Source organism: Chiloscyllium plagiosum, chromosome 27, assembly GCF_004010195.1.
Source record: "Chiloscyllium plagiosum isolate BGI_BamShark_2017 chromosome 27, ASM401019v2, whole genome shotgun sequence".
In the NCBI taxonomy this organism is placed as follows: Eukaryota; Metazoa; Chordata; class Chondrichthyes; order Orectolobiformes; family Hemiscylliidae; genus Chiloscyllium; species Chiloscyllium plagiosum.
Window position 1 is genome coordinate 17,701,121 of NC_057736.1, and position 20,672 is coordinate 17,721,792.

The 20,672-nt window shown below is 43.8% G+C and overlaps 1 protein-coding gene across 3 annotated transcripts in view; it reads left to right on the forward strand.

The window, feature by feature from the left end:
• The first annotated feature begins 19,271 nt into the window (after nucleotides 1-19,271).
• LOC122563607 overlaps nucleotides 19,272-20,672 on the forward strand; it is a 28,274-nt gene continuing 26,873 nt past the window's right edge. For all 3 annotated transcript variants that reach the window (XM_043717554.1, XM_043717556.1, XM_043717555.1), the window contains exons 1-2: nucleotides 19,272-19,380; nucleotides 19,474-19,588. The gene's annotated coding sequence lies outside the window, so the exon portion shown is untranslated. The remainder of the gene's footprint in view (nucleotides 19,381-19,473; nucleotides 19,589-20,672) is intronic.

A 20,672-nucleotide genomic window follows, 5' to 3' on the forward strand; every position in this document is an offset into this window, starting at 1 on the left:
GTTGGAGGCTGAGGGGTGACCTTATAGAGGTTTACAAAATTATGAGGGGCATGGATAGGATAAATAGACAAAGTATTTTCCCTCGGGTCGGGGAGTCCAGAACTAGAGGGCATAGGTTAGGATGAGAGGGGAAAGATATAAAAGAGACTTAAGGGGCAACCTTTTCACGCAGAGGGTGGTACGTGTATGGAATGAGCTGCCAGAGGATGTGGTGGAGGCTGGTACAATTGCAACATTTAAGAAACATTTGGACGGGTATATGAATAGGAAGGGTTTGGAGGGATATGGGCTGGGTGCTGGCTGGTGGGACTAGATTGGGTTGGGATATCTGGTCGGCATGGACAGGTTGGACCGAAGGGTCTGTTTCCATGCTGTACATCTCCTTGACTCTATTTTCTATAAGTACTTCCTTGTTTATCCTGAATTTCCCTTTCTGTTTGTAATTAATTGATGCCAGTAGAATAAAGAACTCCTGATTTATCTGTATGTTCAAATCTCATGTTACATTACAATGGGATTGAGTAACTGTTTCCATTGGCAAGAGAGTGAGTCACCAGAGGATGCAGGTGTATGATAATTGACAAAAGGATTCTGGGGTGATGAGAATTTTCGTTATATATTTAGTTGCTCTGATCTGGAATCTGGGTGGTGGAAACAGGTTCAATCATAACTTTCAACAGAACTAGCTAAATACTATTGAATAGAATTTGCAGGGTTAAGGAACAGATTAGATAAATCTGTCCAGGAGTCATGATGGGCTAAATGGCTGATCTATTTAAGTGAGACTGACTTTGGACGTTCTACTCAAAAGTTTGACTTTGTCAGATCAGAATTGACAGGAAATGTCATTTGGTTGCTAAGGGTTAGCGTGGCTCAATGAATAATGTTGTTGCCTCTGAGTCTATGTGCTGTGGGTTTTAAGTCTCACTTGAGAGCATGAAATCCAGGCTGACCGAGTGACATGAATTTGAGTTGTTAAACAGATGCTACATCTCTCCACTCCTTCAGGATGTGTTACTGAACCCAATGAAATCTGAGAAAGATATACTGAAGCTGTGAATTAGGTGGCATTTAATAATTAGTAGATGGAGAAGTTTGAAATCTCTCTTCAGCCAATTAAGTGGGAGTTTATCATTGAGGGTGAAAATGCTACCACACAGTGGTCAAAGCCTGTAGTGCACTTCATGAACAGATCCCAACTTCAGCTTGTCACACGAAAAAAGGTGCATGTCAAAATCTGTTACAACCATTAATGAGTTTCAGTAGAACTTTTAGCTGGGTACATTTCTGGTGGTTTAATTCAACCTGCTGCCTTGAACCCATCCTCCAGTTACTCTGCCTGCCCATGGCCAATTGGTAACCAAACAGGATCCTTTTTACTTAATTGGACCAATATTGGCAATTACTGACCAAATATGGAATGCAAGCAGCCCATGTAAATACAATGGCTACAAGAGTACGTCTGAAGCTAGGAAATCTGTGGCAGGAACTCATCCATGTTTCCTCTAATTTGTCCACTATCTACAAGTCACAAGTCAGGAATGTCATAGAATACTCTTCACTTGCCTGGAAGACAAGAGCTCCAACAACACACAAGGAGCCTGAAGCCACATCAGAGAAGTCACCTTGATTAGCATCCACAAACTTTCATCAACTTCACCACTGACACTCAGTAGCAGCTGAGTATACCATCTACAAGATACACTGCAGTAACTTACCAATGCTTCTTCAACAGCACCCTCCGTATCTGCAATCTCTACCTCCGAGAATGACAAGGACAGCAGATATATGTGAGCACCACTACTTGCAAGTCCCCTTCATTACCCCCCAAATTGGACCAAATGTGGTATCCAGGAGCTCGAGCAAATCTAGACTCAACGGGAATCAGTTCACTATCTCCTCCACTGGTTGGAGTCATACCGAGGTCAAAGAATTATGATTGTGGGGTTATTGGAAGTCAGTCATCTTAGCCCCAGGACATCTCTGCATCCTAAGTCCCAACCATCTTCAGTTCCTTCAACAATGACCTTCCCTCCATCATGAGGTCAGAAGTGGGGATATTTGATGATGATTGCAAAATGTTCAGCATCCTTCGCTACTCCTCAGATACTGAAGGAGTCCATGTTCAAATGGAACAGGATCTGGGCAATATTCAGGCTTGGGCTGACAACTGGCAAGTGAAATTCACACCACACAATTGCTAGGCAATGACCATCTCTAACAAGAGGACATCCAACATGACATTCAATAGCAATGTCATCGCTGAATTTTTCACTCTCAATATCCTGTGGATTACCATTGTCCAGAACCTCAACTAGCCATATAAACACAATGGCTATAGGGGCAGGTCAGATGCGAGGAATACTGCATTAGAGAGAAGCCTCAGGAATGAGTCCAAAGATGAGCAGATGAGGTGGATTGGCTATGGTAAATGCAGGGTTATGGCAATAGGGTAGGGTGCTCTTTGGAGGGTTGGTACAGACCTGATGGGGCAAATGGCCTCAGTCTGCACTGTAGGGATTCTATGAAACACATTAGTTTAAAGGGAGAAGAGAAGGAAATAAATGCAATTGGAAATTAAACAAGTGTGAAAATTTGGAAAATGTGAATGTGCCAGGGTAGGTTGCTGGTTTGTACTTTAAGTCTTCCTGCTACATCTGGACAGTAATGTTTGGAGTGAATGAGATGCCCATTTTGTTGCTCTAATCTGTGTATTTACCACTCTTCTATTAAAGGCAGGGTGAATGACAAAGGAAGCGTTGTTAGGCAGGTGCAGCAATTCCCATTGGCAGACACTGTCTCTGTATCTTTGTGTTCTTTAAGAGTTCAGAGGTTAAATCAATGTTTATCCACTTGCCATATCTGACTAAATGAATAATAAGATACAGTCATTAGTGGTATGATTTGATCATAATGTTCCCATTAAAATTGTGAGCTTTAACCAATTTTACACATTTTTTGGTAAAATGTTAAAACAAGAATAGGGTGGCACGGTGGCACATTGGTTAGCACTGCTGCCTCACAGTACCAGTGTCCCAGGTTTGGTTCCAGCCTCGGATGACTGTCAGTGTGGGGTTTGCACATTCTCCCTGTGTCTGCATGGGTTTCCTCCAGGTGCTCCCGTTTCCTCCCTCAGTCCAAAGATCTGCAGGTTAGGTGAATTGGCCATGCTAAATTGCCCATAGTGTCAGGTGCATTAGTTGGAGGGAAATGGGTCTGAGTGGATTACTCTTCGGAGGGTCAGTGTGGACTGGTTGGGCCGAAGGGCCTGTTTCCACACTTCTAATCCAAAGAAGGAGGGTGATCAAGTTTTTTTTGATCAATGGAACTGCTCTACTGCCTTAATCATTCAAATAGTGGTGTATATTTACTCAGTAAACTTTCAACTTGAAAATACATTGACCCATTGCAATGATCGTAACAAGGTCAGCCAGGTGGACCTCATAGAATATGAGTTCCCCAATTGGGGGCTGTTAATCTGATTCAATCAGGGAGCCCTAGCTGATAGATAATCAGGAGCATCAGACATTCTGTTCACCCTTAGAGCTGGCTCTGAGGGAGCTGGATCAATGCCAAGGACTCTCCATGTGTGAATAAAGACTGGGTTGGTGATGGAATACTGACCTCTGTGGAGTTGGTTCACCCATATTGTCTGTGTTAAGTATTTTGAAGAGGATCATAGAGTAATACATCACCGAAAGAGGCCATTTGGCCCATTGTGCCTATATCTGTGGGATTTCAACAACAGCCTATACTTAGATAAATAAAAAACCTAGATCCCTTTTAGGACCATTATAAATTAAAGTTTGACGTTGAACTACGTAAGGAGATATTAGGTCAGATGACCAAAGTTTGGTCAATGAACCAGATTTGAACAGTGACTTATTGGGAAGAAAGTCAAGAAGAAATTGAGAGGTTTAGGCTGGAATTACGAGCTCGGCAACTGAAGACACGGTCAATTAAAACTGAGGAAGGTTAAGAGGTCAGAATCAGAGGATTTCGGATATCCTCAAACATTTTATCACTAGTGGAGGATAAGAGATCGGGAAGGAAAGGTTATGGAGGACTTTGAAAGCAATTATGAGAATTTTGAAATCAAGTTATAGTTTGACTATGAGTTTACTATAGATCAGTAAACTTAGGGGCTGCAGCTGAATGGAACTATCAAACCTCGATGTTATAAAGACATGAAATTGATATTTCAGCAGCAGCTGAGCTAAACTGTGGTGAGGTCAGGCAGGGTTACGGACGTACAAATTGGAAGTACTTTTGCCTGAAATGTCGACTCTCCTGCTCTTCGGATGCCGCCTGACCTGCTGTGCTTTGCCAGCATCACACTCTCATACAAATAGGTGATCTTAGTTTTGGTGCAAATAAAAAATCAGAACCTCATCTCTTGCTCAAATGTGAAACCATGGTTCATTAGCATGGGGGATGGAACCGAGTTACAGTAGTGATGTTCAAGTCTGCTCAGGAATTCCTCGTGGACATGACCAAGTTAAACTTAATAACATAGACACTTTCTATACTTATCACTGATCTAAATACATTTCAGGGAATTATAGTTCCTGGTGTGTGGCCTGGTTACAGTGTTGGACAAATATTCTTCTCTTCAACATCATTACTGTGACAAAATAACTGAAAGAGCTCCACAAAACAGTGCCAAGCCTTTTTTATTGTACCAGCTGATGGATTCTGTGTTAACATTCAGCATAAATTATGTATGACCCCTATGTGACTTTGCATTGACACCTAACCCCCCCCAAGATCTTTGATAATTTTTTTTGTTTCACCCCTTCTCTCTTTACTGCTGCTGGGCTAACATTGTGCGGGCAGTGCTTACCTTTCCTCAATCTGAACCTGAAACAGCAACCATTGGCATTATTTAACTGTGTCGATGATTTCTCTCCATAGATGCTGCCAGTCCAGCTGAGGTTTTTCTGCTATTTCTGTAGATGAATGTGATTGTGGTTTCTCTACTCTCTCTTTCACACTGGACATGTTTGCAGCTATTCACACAAACAAGATGTCCGAGTCAATATTGTGTGGAACTTTGAGCAAGAGGTGATACTGAAATCAGAGAATTTGCTGGGAGTAGAGAGTTTGCTAATAATCTTAAGTTCCTGATGAAGTTCCTATTCCTGTGGACAGAAGGGAAGGAGGGAAAGGAGGAGAGTATTAGTCATTGGAAACTCAATAGTTAGAGGGTCAGATAGAAGGTATGTTGGGAACGAATGGGACTCACGGTTGGTGTGTTGCCTCCCAGGTGTCAGGGTCCGTGATGTCTCAGATCGTATCTTTGGGGTCCAGAAGGGAAAGGGTGACCAGCCTCAAGTCGTGGTGCATGTAGGTACCAACGACATAGGTAGAAAGAGGGATAGGGATGTAAGGCAAGATTTCAGGGAGCTACAATGGAAGCTGAGAGCTAGAACAAACAGAGTTGTTATCTCTGGTTTGTTACCTGTGCCCCATGATAGCGAGGCAAGGAATATGGAGAGATATCAGCTGAACAAGTGGCTACAAGGCTGGTGTAGGAGGGAGGGTTTCAGGTACTTGGATAATTGGGGCTCATTCTGGGGAAGGTGGGAACTGTACAAACAGGATGGTCTTCACTTAAACCAGAGGAGTACCAATATCCTGGGTGGGAAATGCACTGGTGCTATTCGGGTGTGTTTAAACTAGCTCAGCAGGGGAATGGGAACCTGAGGTATAGTTGCAGTGCACAGAGGATGAGAGCAGGGAGGACAGGGACAGGATTTCACGGTCACAGGAATGTGCTGGCAGATAGCAAGCTGGTTTGAAGTATGTCTACTTCAATGCCAGAAGTATCCGAAATAAGGTAGGTGAGCTTACAGCATGGATAGGTACCTGGGACTTTGATGTTGTGGCCATTTCGGAGACATGGATAGAGCAGGGTGAGGAATGGATGTGCAGGTTCCAGGGTTTAGATCTTTCATTAAGAACAGGCAAAGCGGTAAAAGAGGGGGAGATGTGATCTTGTTAGTCAAGGATAGTACAATGGCGGCTGAAATAACTTTTGATAAGGACTTGACTACTGAGGTAGTGTGGGCTGAGGTTAGAAACAGGAGAGGAGAGGTTGCACTGCTTGGAGTTTTTATAGGCCTCCGCAGAGTTCCATGGAGGTGGAAGAGAGGATTGGCAAACTTATTCTGGGTAGGAGTGCACATTCATACTACCAAGAATCTTTCCATTGACGCGGTACTCTGCCTTCCTTTTATTCTTCCCAAAGTGCATCACCTCACATCGGCAAAGTTATTCTGGGTAGGAGTGAAAGGAACAGGGTGGTCCTTATGGGGTCTTTAGCTTCCCCAACATTGATTGGAAATGCTATAACTCTAGTATGTCGGATGGATCAGTTTTTGTCCAATGTGTACAGGAGGGTTTCCTGACACAGTATGTCAAAGGGCCGACAAGAGGGGTGGCCACATTGAATCTGGTGCTTGGTAATGAACCAGGCCAGGTGTTTGATGTAGTTGCAGGTGAGCACTTTGGAGAGAGTGACCATAATTCAATTACGTTTAATTTAGCAATGGATAGGGATAGGTATATGTCACAGGTCAAGAGTTATTGATGGGGCAAGGGCAATTATAATGCGATTAGGCAAGAATTAGAATGCATAGAATGGGGTAGCAAAATGCAGGGATGCAGACAATGGAAATGTGGAGCTGGTTTAAGGAACAGATATTGCGTGTCCTTGATAGGTATGTCCCTGTCAGGCAGGGAGGAAGTGATAAGGTAAGGGAACCATAGTTTACTACAGAAATTGCATCTCTTAAGCAGAACATAGAACATAGAACATAGAAAAATACAGTGCAGTACAGGCCCTTTGGCCCTCGATGTTGCGCCCGATACAAGCCCACCTAACCTACACTAGCCCACTATCTTCCATATGCCTATCCAATGCCCGTTTAAATGCCCATAAAGAGGGAGAGTCCACCACTGCTACTGGCAGGGCATTCCATGAACTCACGACTCGCTGAGTAAAGAATCTACCCCTAACATCTGTCCTATACCTACCACCCCTTAATTTAAAGCCAAGCCCCCAAAGAAGAAGGAGGCTTATGTGTTGATGAGGCAAGATGTTTCAGATGAGGCAATGGGGAGTTACAGATGAGCTAGGAAGGATTTAAAGAGAGAATTAAGAAGAGCAAAGAGAGGACACAAGCAGTCTTTAGCAAATAGAATAAAGGAGAACCCTAAAGCTTTCTATAGGTATGTGAGGAATAAAGGGATGATTAGGGTAGGAATAGGGCCAATCAAAAACAGAAGTGGAAAGTTATGTGTGGACCCTGTGGAGATCGGAGAGGTGCTAAACTAACATTTCTCATCGATTTTCATTCAGGAAAAGGAGAATATTGTAGAGGAGAAGAATGAGGTACGAGATATTAGACTAGGATGGATTGAGGTTAGTTACGAATAGTTGTTATCAATTCTTGAAGGAGTAAAAGTACACAAGTCCCCTGGGCCAGATGGGATTTATCCGAGGATTCTTGGACAGCTAGGGAGGAGATAGCAGAGCCTTTGACTTTGATATTTGAGTTGTCATTGTCTACAGGTTTAGTACCGGAGGACAGGAGGATTGCAAATGTTGTGCCCTTGTTCAAGAAGGGCAGTAGAAATGACCCAGGTAATTATAGACCAGTGAGCCTTACTTCTGTTGTAGGAAAGGTTTTGGAAAGGATTATAAGAGGTAAGATTTATAATCATCTCCAAGCAACAATTTGATTTCAGATAGTCAAAATGATTTCATTCAGGGCAGGTTGTGTCTCACAAACCTCATTGAGTTTTTTGAGAAGGTGACCAAGCACGTAGATGAGGGTAGGGCAGTTGATGTGGTATACATGGACTTCAGTAAAGCCTTTGATAAGGTTCTATATGGTAGGCTGTTGGAGAAAATGCAGAGGCATGGTATTGAGGGTGATTTAGCAGTTTGGATTAGAAGCTGGCTTTCTGAAAGAAAGCAGCGAGTGGTGGATGATGGAAAATATTCAGCCTGGAGTCAGGTTAGATTAGATTACTTACAGTGTGGAAGCAGGCCCTTCGGCCCAACAAGTCCACACCGACCCTCCAAAGAGGAATCCACCCAGACCCATTCCCCTACATTTACCCCTTCACCTAACACTACGGGCAATTTAGCATGGCCAATTTCATAACCTGCACATTTTTTTTGGACTGTGGGAGGAAACTGGAGCACCCGGAGGAAACCCATGCAGACACGGGGAGAATGTGCAAACTCCACACAGACAGTTGCCTGAGACAGGAATTGAACCCGGGTTACTAGTGGTGTGCCACAAGGATCTGTTTTGGGACCACTGCTGTTTGTCATTTTTATAAATGACTTAGACGCAGGCATAGGTGGATGGATTACTAAATTTGCAGATAACACTAAAGTCGGTGGAGTAATGGACAGTTTGGAAGAATGTTACAGGTTGCAGGGGACTTGGATAAACTGCAGAATTGGGCTGAGAGGTGGCAAATGGAGTTCAATGCAGTTCAATGTGAGGTGATGCACATTCCCATTGTCTGCATCCCCTGCATTTTGCTACCCCATTCTATGCATCCTAATTCTTGCCTAATCGCATTATATTTGCCCTTACCCATCAATAACTCTTGACCTGTGACATGTACGTATCCCTTTCCATCGCTAAACTAAACATAATTGAATTATGCTCACTCTCTCCAAAGTGCTCACCTGCAACTACATCAAACACCTGGCCTGGTTCATTACCAAGCACCAGATCCAGTGTGGCCACCCCTCTTGTCGGCCCTTTGACATACTGTGTCAGGAAACCCTCCTGTACACATTGGACAAAAACTGATCCATCTGATGTACTAGAGTTATAGCATTTCCAATCAATGTTGGGGAAATCAAAGTCCCCCATAATGACCACCCGTTCCTTTCACTCCTACCCAGAATAACTTTGCCGATGTGAGGTGACGCACTTTGGGAAGAATAACAGGAAGGCAGAGTACTGGGTCAATGGAAAGATTCTTGGTAGTATGAATGTGCAGAGGGATCTTGGAGTCCATGTACATAGATACCTAAAAGTTGATAATGCTGTTAAGAAGGCATACCGTCAGTTAGGTTTCATTGGTAGAGCGATTGAGTTCTGGAGCCGCAATATCATGCTGCAACTATACAAAGCGCTAGTGCGGCCACACTTGGAATATTGTGTACAGTTCTGGTCCCCATATTTCAGAAAGGATGTGGAAGCATTGGAAAATGTGCAGACCAGATTTACCAGGATGTTGCCTGGTCTATAGGAAAGGTCTTATAAGGAAAGGCTGAGAGACTTGGGTCTGTTCTCATTGGAAAGAAGAAGGCTAAGCGGGGATTTGATAGAGATATACAAGATGATCAGAAGATTAGATAGGGTAGACAGTGATAGTCTTTTTCCTAGGATGATGCTGTTAGCTTGTACAAAGGGGGACATAACTACAATTTGAGGGGTGATAGATTTAAGACAGATGTCAGATGCAGGTTCCTTATTCAGAGAGTGGTAAGGGTGTGGAATGTCCTGCCTGCCAATGTAGCTAACTCAGCCACATTAGGAAGATTTAAACAATCCTTGGATAAGCACATGGATGATGATGGCATAGTATAGGGGGACGAGCTGAGAATAGTTCACAGATCAATGCAACATTGAGGGCCGAAGGGCCTGTTCTGCGCTGTATTGTTCTATGTTAAAAAAAGAGCTAATGCTTGAAGTGTCAATTCTCCAGCTCCTCGGATGCTGCCTGACCAGCTGTGCTTTTCCAGCACCACACTCTTCGACAATAATCTTAAGTAGACTGTCTACAAAGTGTCTAAGATTGTTACGGTGACTTGAGTTTGTTTTCATTTCATGCATAGTACTGTAATAAATTGCACCTACCTTGATGTCTGCAAGCAAACTGCCTTCTCACTGTGTAGAGCAACAACGTTGTCCTCCTCTGCTAACATCCAGCCATAGGTAAACAACCAGACAACACCAAAATACCAGGGATGATTTATTGCAGAGCTGTGAGGAAGTGCTGCTCTGTTGTTGTTAAAGCAGCTTTTGTCAACAATTCAGATCAGGGAGAAGTTTACTTAACAAGAATTAATGTTTTACTTCTCATTTCCTTTCAAACTTGAAAGAACATGTAAAACATCACTCATTTAGAGAGAAAAAAATTAACATAGAAAGGATTACTCTATTGTTATTTATAGTGAACAACTCGATCAAAAGATCGAGTACTTTACACTTAATGGGATAGAGCATAGAACAGTACAGCACAGGACAGGCCCTTCGGCCCTTAATGTTGTGCCAACCTTTTATCCTACTCTAAGATCGAACTAACCTACATATTTTACTATCATGATGCGTGTGGATGGGCCACTTAGCTACCAACTAACAACAAACTGTCTCAAAAATTGGGCTGAACCTTACTAGTGTCATTTTGGTTGAGTTTCACAGAGAGTTCCACATGATTATCCCAAACTCGTCTCTTTACCCATGTACCACTCCTCTATGATAACCCCTCTATATGGCACTAGCTGGATTCTTCCACTTGCTGTTGATAGATGTATTCACTGCTGCCAAGATATCTCAGGATCCCTGGCAGTGGTGCCATATCTAAAAGGCTGTTGTACTCCTGGTCAAGTGATGGCAGTCCGGAACTGTTTCTCATGGTTGGGGACATTCAGACTGGACATGGCAGACAAGGGGAAATAGTGAAGATTACAGTGGTGCTGGAAAAGCACAGCAGGTCAGGCAGCGTATGAGGAGCAGGAAAATCGATGTTTCAGGCAAAAGGAATGAATGGTTCCTGCCTGAAATGTCAATTTCCCTGCTCCTCGGATGCTGCCTGACCTGCTGTGCTTTTCCAGCATCATTCTAATCTTGACTCTGATCTCCAGCATCTGCAGTCCTCACTTTCACCAAGGGGAAATAGTCCCACTCTTTGTGGGCAGGGACCAGGAGACAGGGTGGTGCAGAGGGGGAATGCCACAAGTCTCTACTGGCCCGGTTGACGATTTCCACCAAGGTCACTGCCATCTCTTCATGGTCCACCAATGCCAGCAATGCCAAAAAGAAGATCAAGGACTTTCTCATTTCAGCAGGGTAAGTACCACACACCAAGTCCAAAGATGTGCAGGTTAGGTGAGTTGGCCATGCTAATCCCAGTGTTCAGGGATGCATGAGTCAGGAGTAAATGTAGAGTAGTAAGGTTGGGGAATGGGTCTGGGTGGGACACTCTTCAGAGGATTGGCATGGAGTAGTTGGGTCAAATGGCCTGTATCCATATTGTCGGAATTCTATGGTTCTATGATGATCTCGCTACTTTCTCACACTCACTGTACCTCTACTATGACACCCACCTCCCACTAAGGCTCATGCTCTACCACTGATTAAAGCATTTAAAGTCTTCCCCGCTCACTTTCCCTCCTCATCCCCAATTCACCCATTACAATGAGAGGACCTTGGCCACCTCTAGTGAAGAATGGGACCGCTGAAGTGAATATGTCAATGCAGCCAAGTAAGAAGCATTCTTCATTGTTGCCCTGCTGTGAATGTGTTAGTATCATGGCACAATCTCTACTGCTTAGTCAAGAGTTAAAAACACACAACACCAGGTTATAGTCCAACAGGTTTAATTGGAAATACTAGCTTTCGGAGCGCTGCTCCTTCATCAGGTGGTTGTGACAACCACCTGATGAAGGAGCAGCGCTCCGAAAACTAGTTCTTCCAATTAAACCTGTTGGACTATAACCTGATGTGGTGTGATTTTTAAATTTTACACCCCAGTCCAACACTGGCATCTCCAAATCATGCTTGGTCAAGACACTTTCTCTCTTTTGTCTCCTGCAGGTACCAGTGGCATGTCCATGGTCAATCAGGAGCACCTGCTGGTGAGCAGTTCACTGCCATCCACCTGCAGATGGCGAGAGGGAGGCACCCTAGGTCATTGGCACGTGGAGGATTGACACAGGACCAGCCCCAGGCAGGAGACGAGTCTATGGTGATGCCAATTCAGGATTTCATTGATATGCACAAGCAAGCACTGGGGTAACCTGATGCAAAGGCTGCAGAACTGCAGAAACCTGATTGGGATCCAGGTTGGCAGCCGCCATGGAGAGCCAGGTTCACTACTCTCACAGTGTGTTGGATTTGTGCTCTCCATCACTTCAGTACCAACTGCATTACAACAGGGGAGGCACGAAGGAGTTTGACCTCGCTCTGGGTGCCCCTTCCCCTCCAGGAGACAGGGTGGTGCAAGGACCCACCCATCCAGAGAAAGGACCACATACAATGCACGCCGCACTGCCACAACCCCATCACCCCCCCCCACCAGAAGTTTTCTCTCAGGACAATCTAGAGGTCACCCTGTCTGCTGCTGTCAGTTCTGTGGAGGTTCAAGCTGAGGAGGGTGCCCTTGCCTCTGAGCAGAATATGCTCAGCATGCCTGGGGCCCTCTAGGCACAAACACCACTGTGGTAACCTGACCAGACCTCCAAGGCTAATGGGCTCCACTGCAGGGCAGGCTCCCTCCATCCTAACTGCAGATCTCGGGACTGTACTGGGACAAAGCGGGAGGGAAGAAATGGAGACCCTCTCAAAATGTAAATGTGGCAAGTGACACGTCACTATAAATAGGTCCTCACATTTGTAAATATACATTCACTATTTCATCAGTTGTTTATGTTAATGTCTGTCTTGCTGCAGCTATAACATTGAAGGTACACAGTCTAACCAGCCTTAGTGCTTCATGATGTTCAATGTCCAGTGTTTGAATTGTGTACACCGAATAGGCTTTGTGTAAATTGCAGGTTATTACTAATTTAGCAAATAAAGTCAATCTGACCAGTAGCCAAATATTGTTTTTCATCACAGCCATTAGTGGGATTGCTTTGTAATGTTGTCTGATACGGGCAAAACTGCTTGGGCAAGGACATGAATCACACACAGGAAATTAATGCCAAAGGTTACCATATTTCTCACAAGTGTTTCAGCTTGAGTGCATGAGTGTGTAGATAATGCTGTTGCCCTTTGAATGTCTTCACATCATTGACACTGGAAGCCCCTCCCTCACAGAAGGAAACATTTAATCTGCCCACTCTGGGTATGCGTCAACCATTTTCATCTCCATTACACGTTTGTTCTTTTACAGTGTGATAGAAAGGAGCAACAATCCTTCACAACTAGCTCAGCCTCTTACTTTGATGAATCCCCAAATGTAAACATTCCTTTCTTGGTAAGACTTCATATCAATTCCATTATCTTTGAACTGCCTGAAGTCCCCATCCAACTTGTCTACGTAATTCATCATCTCCTCGTTTACCCCTGCCACCATACTTAAGGCCCCAGGCATAGCGAGTAAAAATCCAGATCAGGCAGTGCACCGTCACCTCATGAAAGCTAGGGTGGTGCTGACTGTCAATAGCTCCTCCCCATCCACATTGCCCATTTCCCTTTAATGTTCTATCCTCTCCCCCCCTTATATATTGAGCTGTCCCTTTCATTATTGGATCCCAAGATTCTGCCTCCAATCCTCACAATTCAGATTTCCAGCCATCGTCCAACCAGAGTGAGCATTGATAATCCTCATTGTAGAGACCTCCAGGACTGATTGTTGCTCACCCCTTTAAGTGACTTAGCCAGATCGCCATGAAAGATGAGTGGCCTCACCCCTTACTGAAATCTGTACTGCTCTCTGGCTGTGTTCCCGCAACTCTCTGGACTGGTTGCTTTGGATCCAAAGAAAAAATTGTGACTGACACCTCAGACTATAGAAGTATAGACCCCTGACCCTTATTGCTCTAAGCAGTTGGCCGACTGTGCCCTAGTCTCTGGACTGATACTGGAGGCTTATTATATTTGCCTGAAGGGTATCTCCCTGGACTTGACTAAGGACTGCCCCCTTATTTGATCTGATTTGATTTGATTTATTATTGTCACATGTACCTAGGTACAGTGAAAAGTTTTGTTTTGTGTGCAGTACAGGCAGATCATAACATACAAAGTCACAAAGATCTTGGGGTGATTGAACAGAGTGAGGAATATAAAGTTACAGCTGCAAAGAAGGTGAACAAAAACAAGATCAACATTAGATTTGAAATATGAGAGGTCCATTCAGCAGTGTAATAACAGTGGGGAAGATGCTGTTCTTGAACCTGTTGGCATGTGTGTTTAAGCTTTTGTATCTTCTGCCTGATGAAAGAGGTTTGAAGAGATTATAACCGGGGTAGGAGGGGTCCTTGATAATGTTGGCTGCCTTTCCATCGAAACAAGAAGTATAGATGGAGTCAATGGATGGAAGGTTGGCTGTGTGATGCTCTGGGCTGTGACCCCAATTTCCCTAGTTTCTTACAGTCCTGGGCAGAGTAATTGCTGTATTAAGCCTTGATGCATCCAGATAAGATGTTTTCTATGGTGCATCTGAAAATGTTGGTGAGGGTCCTTATGGACATGCTGAATTTCCTGAGCCTCCTGGGGAAGAAGAGGTCTTATTGTGCCTTCTTGACCGTCATATCAACGTGGGTGGTTCAGGACAGATTATTGGTGATCATCACCCCAAGGAACATCTCCACCTCAGCTCCATTGATGACGATAGGGGCGTGACCACCTCCTCGATTCCTGAAGGTGATGATCAGCTCTATAGTTTTACTGACATTGAGGGAGAGATTGTTATCTTTTCATCTTAGACCTTGAGACATGGACAGTTACTTAAAGCACATACTGTGCCTAATGTGTGGACACAGCCAGCACCTGGTGAAAGTGTGAAATTGACATAGCACGGTGCTGTATACAGCAACATTTCCATTGCCTTGCACTGATAACCCCTTAGTAGCATGACAAGATGTTTGCCTATGTGTCAACACTGAACAACAAAACAATTATTCTACATTATATTACTGTGAGCCTTTAAGTTCAGTTTCAGGAAGTGAAGTACAAAAAGGCAAGGCAATGCAGGGATACTGCGAGCACCCAGGTACTCACAAAATGAGAGAGTACTCAAAAAATGAGAGTGTGCAGATAGTCCTGAGATGCAGCCTGGTCCAATCCATGGCCTGGGTGCCTGTCATTGCATGTGCAGTGTCCTTGCAGCAGTATTCCCTGAGAGCTGTTACGTACTCCAAAGTGCAGCATTCAAATGCAGACACAGTGTCTCAATGATCAGAGATATGCCATCATGATGTGGGGAGGCAGAACATGACAGATGTGTGATGAGGAAGTGCCGGTGTTGAACTGGGGTGGACAAAGTTATAAATAACACAACACCAGGTTATAGTCCAACAGGTTTATTTGGAAGCACTTGCTTTCAGAGAACTCTGAAAGTTAGAATTCCAAATAAGCCTGTTGGACTATAACCTGGTGTTGTGTGATTTTTAACTAACATCTGTAAACATGGGGTGCGTGTGGTCACTGTCCATGAAGTGTGCCCTGAAATATTAGTGTCCAAGATGGATTTCCAGAGGAGTAGGCGGTAACCTGGACTCTACAGTTACCTGCTCTGACTTTAATTTTGGGAACTGTCAGCAGCCAGTTTCTATCCTGCAGGTGGGACATTGGGAGAGAGTAAATTAATAAGGTGAAATTAAGTAATAAAGTGGGTGATAATGAATGATAATACCTGTTACAAAGCCTCTCATCACTCATTAGTGAAAATCTGTTCCTGACATCCAGGTCTTGTTTGGAAAAGATGACATTTTGGTCTCGATATCAAGAAGCGCCTTGCTGGACATTTCATCCAATTTTCCCCAAGTTCTCACCGTAGCCTATATTGTTCAGGGCTTGGGAAAATTCCACCCATTGACTTTATGATGTTAGAGAGGATGTATTTAAACCAAAAATCTCTAAACACTGTCATGAGATTAGAGATTTATACAGGAAGGTGTCTGGGCAATAATTCTTCATAGCAGATGACATTGACGTGAAAATGAACTAGCCACCAGAATAGTTGTTAAGAATAGATCATGTAATTTTATTTTCATATATTTTGACAACTATTGACTGCCAGGTTCTTATGCTCGGCCATTCAGACCATTGAATCTATTCCATTGTTTAATTAGATCATTGCTGGAAAGAGAGTCAACTTGCTGAAGTGTTTTATCTTATACTCATTATTTCAGATGTTCATAGTAAGTTATATTACAGGTGCTGAATTATTGGCAGGTGAACTTGGGTTGAGCTGTTGTCGTGGACCAAGCAATGAAGAACTCCAGGGCTGCCTAAGTTTCTTGGTAAAGGTGCATGGCTTGAAGACAATCCTTTTGTGTGCAGAGAATGGCTATGCTCTTTCAGTGAATTCTCATAAATGTAAATGAACATTACAGCTCATTTGATTATCTTAAATTGATTGTTGGTGTTGCTACTAGCATACTTATGATTATTCTACAATTGCTGCTAAATCACAGCGTCACATTGTAACAGTAGACATGTTGTATTGAGTTTTGCAAGCACAGGCTTGTTGAATCTAGCCTGCACTTTGGCTATTGTGAATAATAGAAGAAAAAAACCTGACAGAGCGAGGAAGGCTTAGTGTCAGGAAACAAAGGGTTGTGGCCAAATTATGTTTTTGTGTTGAGAGGACTGTTTTCATTAGGGTTCTGCAGAGCTCAGCTCTGGGGTTGATGCAGTTTGAGGTATTATTCAATGAATTAGGTTTAAAACTGATAACATGATTCAGACGTTTGCAAACAATTTGAAAATTAGCTGTGATTAATAGAATGGAAAAAAGCTGTAGAATACAGGAATACAGGCTGGTATAAGAAGATGAAATTGAATCCAGAAAAGTTTGAGAACAAATAAGACAAGGGAATAGACAATCAATGATGGGATTTTGAAAGGTTTGGAACAATCACAGGGCACGGGAGTAAATGTCAGTGGATCCTTGAAGAATGCAGATCAGGACAATAAGCTGGTCAAGAAAGTATATGGGACAGTTTCCTTATTGTCAAATGCATGGGGTTTAACAGTAGGATGGTTATACTAAAATTGTCCAAAATAGTGGTTGGAGCGTGTGCAATGATATCTCTGCACTGTTGGGGAGACAATGCCAGGAAGTCCTGCACTGCCAGAAGACAGTCTGGAGAAAATACTGAACTTTCAGAGGAACATCGGTGAGGAAATATTGCATTGTCAGAGGGTCAGTACTGAGGAAGCACTGTGCAGTGAGAGGGGCAGTACTGAGAGAGTGCTGTGCTGTAGGAGTTCCCTGATTGGGGCTGTTAACCTGGGCTTATCAGGGAGCTCTTCCTGACAGATATAAACAGGAGTCTCCCACGCTCCTGATCTTCAGGCACTCGGTATGGAGGGGGGACGGCAGGTCTGAGGACCTCCTCATGGGTCTGCTCCTGGGCCTGGCCAAACTGGCCATAAACAGGTCCAGGCAGCGGGCCGTGGAGGGGGTTGTTAGGGCCGACTGCCTGCCCCTCTTCTGCGGCTATGTTAGAGCCCGGGAGTTGTTCAGGGAGAGGTGGGCGCTGCAGGGAGTGGAGTGTACTATTTCCCCCTCCAACTCTATTTTGATTTAATCCCTGCCCTCCCCTTCACTGTTTGATCACACGGCATTGCCTTTCGATGTGAAGGGCACTGCTTGTCACTGGCCACCCGGGTGTTTCCTTTCTTCCTGGTGGTGGAAATTTGAATAAAGATTCGTACACCTTGTGTCTCTCACTGTGTCTCACACCTACACACATACAACATGGGTGCTGGGGAAAAAATAAGCACTACCGCAGTTAGGTGGTAGTGTGGGGGTAATGGAAGAAAGAAAACATTTAAAAAGAGAAAAAGAAAAGAACAAAAAAAGAAAAAAGAAATAAACAGGAGTGTCAGAAGTTCTTTTCTCTCTGAGAGCTGGCTGTTGAGGGAGCTGGATCAAAACAAAAAGAAAAAAAAATAAACAGGAGTCTCCCACGTTCCTGATCTTCAGCCACTCGGTATGGAGGGGGGAGGGCAGGTCTGAGGACCTCCTCGTGGGTCTGCTCCTGGGCCTGGCCAAACTGGCCATAAACAGGTCCAGGCAGCGGGCCGTGGAGGGGGTTGTTAGGGCCGACTGCCTGCCCCTCTTCTGCGGCTATGTTAGAGCCCGGGTGTCTCTGAAGAAGGAGCATGCAGTGTCCACCGACACCCTGGAGTTGTTCAGGGAGAGGTGGGCACCGCAGGGAGTGGAGTGCATCATTTCTCCCTCCAACTCTATTCTGATTTAATCCCTGCCCTCCCCTTCACTGTTTGATCACACAGCATTGCCCTTTGATGTGAAGGGTATTGCTTGTCACTGGCCACGCGAGTGTTTCTTTTCTTCCTAGTGGTGGAAACTGAATAAAAATTCATGCACCTTGTGTCTTTCACTGTGTCTCACTAAAAAAAATAAACAGGAGTCTCAGAGATTCTTACTCCTCTAGAGACTGGCTCTGAACTAGCTAGTCAGAGTCCATGTTACAAGCATGTTTAAATCAAGGGTGACTTTGTGACGGGATACTGGACTCCATTTCAGTGATGGAGTCTGGAGCCCAATGCTTGGAAGACTGGTATAGGCAGAAATCTTCATCACATGTAAGAAAACAATTGGACATACACTTCAGCTTCAATTGCCTGCAGGACTAGGGACCAAGAGCAGAGGTGGTGAGTTTAGACCAGATAGCTGTTCTTCAGTCAGCTGTCTTTGTGCGCCATAAACCTTTCTTTCCTTCTATGTTCTATTTGAATAATGGAACAGCATTGAGGGGCTAAATGACCTGGAAATAAAAAATGCTGGAAATTACAACAGGTCAGGCAGCAACCATGGAGAGACAGCAAGATAATGTTTGAGTCTGCATGACTGTCCATCAGAGCTGAAGTGTGGAGGGGTCAGCACTTATACATTGGTGGAAGGGTGAAGTGCTGGGGGAGGAAGGGTGTTGATAGTGCAGATGGCTAAATGGCCTATTCCTTTTGCTAGGAACAGGCCAGTCAAAATCAAACACAAAATAAAATTAGACTAAACAGATGCCATTGCTGCTTTATTTTAAACTGTATGCTGGACATAAATGTCTTTTTTCAAATTAGTTTCAATTGGTTCAAAGGTTTGTTGACAAATTACATTCCTAGATAAGCCTGTAATCCAATGGTTGTGTCTGTGAACTAGTTTGTGCAGTTGATTATTTTTATACAACATCATGAAATCAATGTTTGACATAGCTCTGTGCCAGAATAGCTAAGTGCCTCACCCACACATACATCTCTGTGAAACTCAGCAGTCTTTCAGTACAAAGTATCCTGGAACACGACTTTACCTTTGTGTACAGTCACTCCCTATAAATAGCAACAGAAAGTTCCTCTTCCTTGTTGCTTTAGTTGTCTCCATTCAAGCTGGTGTTGTACGTATTCTCTCAAGTTTGAAAGGACATGAGAAGTAAAACATTAATTATTATTAAATGAACTTCTCCTTGGTCTGAATTGATGACAAAAGATGCATTAATGACAATAGATAAATGGTTCCTCCTAGATCTACAATAAATCATCCCTCTGATTCTGAGCTGTTGAGCAGCTGCTTGGCTGTGACTGGGAGTCTGCAGAGGAGAAGACTGTTGTGTTACAGAGAAGAGAGAGCAGATATCAAGGTGAGTGCAAATTATTATTGTACATGGAATGAAAGACAACTGAAGAGTCATCGTGTTAGTTCTTTGGCACTTCATAGACAGACCACTACAGACTCCTGGCAAATACTTGATCTCAGCAAATTCTTGGATTTTCAGCATCACTACCTGCTCAAAGTTTTGTATGAACTGGATCACTTCAATTTATAACTCTTAGTTTAACTCCTTTTCCAGCTGCAAGTGTGAGTGAATGGAGGGTATGAGTCAGCAGAGTGTACAAGTGTGCAGTGTTTGGGTGAGAAGATTTAAAAGCTTAAATTGTCACTTTGGTCCTGTGTTCTGAAATTACTGATTCCTGTTCAGGTCCAAGTAACTCTCATTGAAAACCAAACACCCCAGATCATAGAAACCGTACAGTGCAAAAAGAGACCATTTCTCCCATGCATCGTTTGCACCAACCCTCTGAAGAGCATCCAACTATATCCCTGTAACTCTACATTTCCCATGACCTAACCTGCCTATCTTTGGACTATAGGAGGAAACAGCAGCACCTAGCAGAAATCCACATAGACATGGGGAGAATGTGCAAACTGCACACAGACAGTCACCCAAGGCTGGAATTGAACCTGGGTCCCTGAGTCACCATAGTGCTCTATTTTATCAAAGAACTGTGAAGGAATTTAACAGTTGGAATTACCTTGAGCTCTATCCTGTCCTCACCTAATTTCCATACAGCCTTACACAGAGGCTGATAGTATTTGGCACAGGGATAAGAATGTTATATAGCACACAGAGAGACAAGGTTACTTGACAGAAATGCCTGATTGAACGATGGATGTTCCACTTCAGATTTGGAAGAATGGTACTGAAGAGGGCCACACTGTTAAATGTGCAGTACAAGGAGAGTGCTGCACCTTTAAATGTGCAGTACAAGGAGAGTGCTGCACCTTCAAAATGTGCAGTACAAGGAGAGTGCTGCACCTTTAAGTGTGCAGTACAAGGAGAGTGCTGCACCTTTAAATGTGCAGTACAAGGAGAGTGCTGCACCTTCAAATATGCAGTGTTCAAGGAGTGTTCCATTGTTTGTTAGGCGATACTGGAGGAGCGC